Source organism: Toxorhynchites rutilus, chromosome 2 (genome assembly GCF_029784135.1).
Source record: "Toxorhynchites rutilus septentrionalis strain SRP chromosome 2, ASM2978413v1, whole genome shotgun sequence".
Lineage (NCBI taxonomy): Eukaryota > Metazoa > Arthropoda > Insecta > Diptera > Culicidae > Toxorhynchites > Toxorhynchites rutilus.
In genome coordinates, this window is record NC_073745.1 from 226,062,668 (window position 1) to 226,068,667 (window position 6,000).

Sequence of the window (6,000 nt, forward strand, 5' to 3'; positions counted from 1 at the left end):
CGACCAGACAATAACGGGTCGATTTCGGACCAGTTTTCGGACCAGCTGCTGATTAGTTAATTTTAAAGGGTTGCCAATTATATTTTAACATACACTTCGACGAAATCTACTCATGGTATGTAATATATGATACGAAAACATATGTTAGGGACGTGAAAAAATAGTCTTCAGAAACTTTATCTCATTCGGAAACATGACATCTCGAGTGGTTCGGCATCCCTGTTGCTCGCACTGGGTAGAAGAGTAAGAGTAAGAAGCCAGTTGTCACGTCTTGGCTTGATACTCTCTCTTGATACAAATGGTGTGCAAGTATGACGTTTACAATATTTGATGAGCGGTATCTACAGTAAAGTGATAGAATTAACTTTACTGTAGATACCGCTCATCAACCGATGCGTACCTTCTTCAGTCACGGTCTTGGTTAGACGGAGCTCTAAACATTTTGGTGGATCCAGCTCTTTTGGGATGAACTAGACTCAATTTCTGTTGTACCATTGTGACAGTTCACGCTGGCCCATCATGGGGCTTAATTAGAGGTAAAATCAATTCATTGATCCACCTTTTGTATACAGTAGAACCCCGATTATGCGCGAGCGGATGATACACGATGCGGATTATTCGCGACAGTGAGTTCCATAGTAAATCAGGCCTTCCCGGAATTTGTCAGTGAGTGGTAGGCTCACGCTCTTTTGTTTTGGTCATAACTTTTTTTGGCCACTGGTGTACACGAGCTCATAAATGAATAGTTTAATGATTCCTGTTCTGTATTGATAAAACATAGTATTCATGCTGAAATATCTTTTTTTCGTGCTTGCCCCTCATTTTTAGTCCCTTATTGGGTTAACCGTGAAGCGACCCTAATTCCTCCATATATGTATGTAGAGACGCTTGGAGAATGCTTCGCTCCATTTTTTCATATTTCATTGAAGCACACTTGCGCTTTGTCGTCAAGATCCAAAAGTGCATCACCCTTGTCGAAAATCGAACACTTCTCTAATTACATTATGTTGTTACCGAGTCTACATTTTTTTACGTACATCAATTTTGTTATTTTTGTGCGAGTGAAACAAATCTCAAGTTTCCACTTGGTTCGTGGCAGTTCAACACACACGGGACATTTTTTGATTACTCGGCGCGTAATTATTTATCGGCAGATATAGCGGGGTAACTTCAAGCGCCTCCCCAGAAATTCGAAGGTAGAAGAATTAGTTTGTAGAATTAATGTCGGAAAAATAAAAGAGTCGAGAGTTGCACGCCGAAACGATTGGTCGAGTTTTAGTTGTATGAAAGAAAGCCAAGACCGTTCAGGCTTACGCTACAAGTGGTGACAGCGGTGGGATGCTGTCCAAGTGGGGACAGCAGCGCACCCATCGTGGTGTTTACAAAGCGTTGCTTTCCTTGAAGATAATCTGGGAATCGGAAAGGATCCCTAGTTCAGAAAATGTGCGAGGACAGATATTGTAGTGAAAGAAGAAAAAAATCGAAAAAAATATGAATCAGCATAATGCGGTACAAGAAGTGACGTTCGAAAATGAACATATCGTAGTGAAAAAAAAATGTGGGAAGTTATTAGTATAGTTGAGCCAAGTAAAACCATCCCCCTGTGGTAGTGATCTCCAAAGAAGAAAATTCCTGTAATGAAACGATTGTTTCGGATCGATCGAACAATAAGGATATGCTGTCGAGCATATACAGCAAAGTGAAAAGCATGTTGAAGAAAAATGATTCCCGCACGGAGTCGGTTGGAGAAGCTCATTTGGTTGAGCCATCGTTGTCTGCTGAGAAGTTTGATTCACGATTCATGTTTTCGCTGGACTGTGGTCCCGAGATGTCTATCTACATCGGATCAAATGTGGTAAACTATCCGTTGGTCAAAGGAGGAAGACAGGAACAAACGTCAGTTCTCGGAGGAGCAAATGTGAGTCGGAGAGACAGTAATCTCACTGCGATACGGATCTAACAAGGTGACAATCTAGATATTCCATCAACTTTCCCATAAAGCATTAAAGTTAAAAAAATTATCAAAATAAAATTAAAAGCCAATTAATTCATCAAGGGAAATAATCGTATTAGATGCGAGGCAGTTATTTTTGTGTCAATATTTAGACGATTGTCATATTTGGAAAATATTCAAAGTTAACATGAAGTATCTAAATCGGATTCCGCGTTCCATGATCTTTTATTATGTACTGAGAATCCAACACTAAAATAAATAGAATAGCAACCATGTGTGGAAACCAGATAAAGAATTCTAGTAAATTATGTAAAACAAATAATGTGAGACCGATTTAAACCTTGCAAATCGTTGGTTCAAAGTGTAAAAAAACAGATGTAATATATGAAAAATTTATATAAAAGCTAGACTACTATAAATGAAAAACAATTGTTGGCGACTGCAAACTTTCATTGTAACAAATTAGGACAGCAGTGAGAAAGTGAAAAGGACCAATTATTTTTTTTTCCTCTCAAAACAACCAAATTTTAAAAAAGTGAAAAGAAAAAGCTTTTTCCTAATCAATTCAAATCAACTGTTGGAAACTGTTGGATAATCAATTTTTAAATAAATTAGGAGATTTTTAGAATAAGAGCGATAAAATGTATGTGAAAGGAAACTATGCACCTAGAAGAAAGCTGTACGATCTAATTCTTCTAATGCTTCAAGAATGTAATACACAGACTGAATTAATTTAGCAGAGAAATTTGAACCCGGCATCAAAATATGAACCAAAGAAGGGATAATTATTATTTAACAATATTCCGTCAATTCTGGGAAGACTGCTTATTCTGTTTAGAAAGACACAATCATATCTCCCGTACTTTAATTGTATGGACAGGGAAAAATGGGGAAATGTACTTATCGATAATTTGAATAGGTGTGATTCTAAACTTTACATACACACTTTGAAGTGGGATTTTAACAAAATGTAAAATGTTGAGACATATTTGTCTACAGCCAATTTATAACAAAAATGTGTCCATCAATCGCAATAATAGCTTTTGAATGAACCGAAGGGCTGGAAAACCAGGAATGAATTCCTGTAAGGACATGTATGCCCCAATACTTACTTAACAGTTCATGAGTAACTGAAATGTGGGATTATCGAGAATAAAAATGTAAACAAAGTAGCGCTATAAAAGCGAAGAAGAATCATGGGAGATGAATTTACCTCCAACAATAAAAGATTGAAATAAAGAAAACTAAATATTGAAGAAGATGAAAGATTAAAGATTAAAAGAATATGAAAGATTAAAGAATTAATGAGAGGGAGATATATTCAGCAAGAATGATGAAAATAAACATATTGCACCAAGAAATTTTTAAATGAAGCTGTACAAGCTCATCAACAATGATCGATAAGACTTTCGGGGAAGCTTTAAGGAGATATGACCATTTTTGTTTCCATTTAGAATTGGGGAATTACAGAGTTGAGGGAGTATGTTTTATTTTAATTACAACCGAAAAAAAAATCATTTAAGTTCCTATGACTGAAAAGTAAAAATCAAAAATCAAATACATTTATCTAATTATTACATTATTGTATAATCTGCTTGCAATAACCTCTTCAAGATTATTACAAGCTCTGTAAGTAAGGGGGGATGAAGCGACCCTAATTCCTCCATATATGTATGTAGAGACGCTTGGAGTATGCTTCGCTCCATTTTTTCATATTTCATTGAAGCACACTTGCGCTTTGTCGTCAAGATCCAAAAGTGCATCATCCTTGTCGAAAATCGAACACTTCTCTAATTACATTATGTTGTTACCGAGTCTACATTTTTTTTACGTACATCAATTTTGTTATTTTTGTGCGAGTGAAACAAATCTCAAGTTTCCACTCGGTTCGTGGCAGTTCAACACACACGGGACATTTTTTGATTACTCGGCGCGTAATTATTTATCGGCAGATATAGCGGGGTAACTTCAAGCGCCTCCCCAGAAATTCGAAGGTAGAAGAATTAGTTTGTAGAATTAATGTCGGAAAAATAAAAGAGTCGAGAGTTGCACGCTAAAACGATTGGTCGAGTTTTAGTTGTATGAAAGAAAGCCAAGACCGTTCAGGCAACGCTACAACCGCAATTTTCGTTATTCGTGATGAGCTTGCCCGCTTCCACTGTACTTCCAAATTTATGCATTTATACGTTTCAAAAATACTGGTTTCCTATCTACAAGAACAGATCACTTACCTGAGCTGTTCAACTGAATCGTTTCATGATAATGAGCGGATTCCGATCAGTTCGCATTCAATTAGACTATCGGAGTTGGAGAGATGTGGAACTGCAGAGAGTTTTGAGTTGTGAGAACCGAATAAAATGTCCGCCTCTTCAGCCCATGATTGCATAGGAGACGTAATCGACAACACCATTAGTGTTGGGAAAACGTATTTCTGTTGTTTCTTGGTCTACAAGCATAACCATGCAAATTTCCGATGAAGTGATCTGTCCAGTTGAAGAATAATATCGGCAAAAAGAGGGCCTAGGTTATAATCTGCAAAATCGATTATAACATATTTTTTCCATTTGGAAAACGCTTGCGTCCATTTATGCGGACAATCAATTGTTTCAATGAACAGTTGTCCGCATAGCTAGACGTACAGCGCTATTCTGTATTTCGATCGATTCGAAATATTTCGAACGATTTGATAAAATTCCATCCTGTGTTTAGTTCGAGTTGTTTTTGAATTTTGTCCGAGCTGTTTCTCTTTGAATATTAAATGGGCAAAACATTCGAAATAGTGAATGCGAAATTATAACTTGAACGAAATAACAGTTTCGAACGAAATGAAAATCCGTCGGAATACAGAATAGGGCTGGTAATCACCAGGTTGCTCTGTTTGTAGCGTTGGTATTTACAATTCCGATAATAGTCAAAACGTCTCCGTCGGTAATTTTAACAGTTGTTATCGGATAAAATCAAAAAGGTTTGGAATAAATTTAGTGAAATGTCTGGAGAAGGTGCTCTTGATTTTTTGTTAGTCTATGATAGTACTATTTTCCTGAAGAATACTCTTGGATATGATAAGAACATCAGGTTCGTGTTTTTTTAATTAATTGAATTTGTAAAGGCAATCTGCAATGTTGGCAATTTTAGCAATATGATTCACAGATATCACGATCAATCGCATAAAGATGGTGAAGTGACTTACTCTAACGGTATGAGTAAATGCTGAGTATGTGGAATAATTCAATGTTGAATCCGAGAAGTTATAATGATAAGAAACAATATTATTTTCATTTTACTACTGATCTGATTGTTTCATTATCTACTTGAAGATTCAAATGCAGAAATCTAGGTATATATAACATTAAACAACACAATTGCTTCTTTTTGTTCATCGCAGTGCAGTGTACAGAAAATAGGAAACATATGAGCAGCGTTTCAATGGTTTCATATATTCATCTATTGGGAAACACTTAGTAACAAGACACTATCGTGACTGACATGTTGGTACTCTACAAAGTATGTGAATCAAATGTAGATTTAGCTTATAGCACATAATACTGACAATTGTTGATTTTCGAACGATGTATGGAACTACTTCCGTTATGCGGACAAACAGTGATTTTTCGGAAACGTTTTTTCAAAATTGCTCAAATGTTTTCGAGCAAAAAATGTTTGTTTGCATGTCGAGCAAACGTATTACATTGTGTAGAACGCGAAACAGCGAAAAAGACGATTTTGTTCATTTTGTCGTTTACGTCTCCTATACAAACATGGGCAGTCTTGCTCTTCGTGTTATGACGTCAGTTGGTTTTTGGTTATCCCTCTACGTACATTAGCTTTAAAGATAAGAGATACCAGATAGGAAAAGTTTTTATTTTAGAGACATTAAATATCTTTAATTTGTTTTATCTATTACACAGTAGCCATTTAGGTGTATGATTATTTCTATTCTATTGATACACATGTCGTCTTTTTTTCGACGTAAGAATATTTCTATTGTTTGAATTTTCACAGTTGGACGCAGCGAGATTGTTTATAGGATGTTTCCTTTGTTGTGT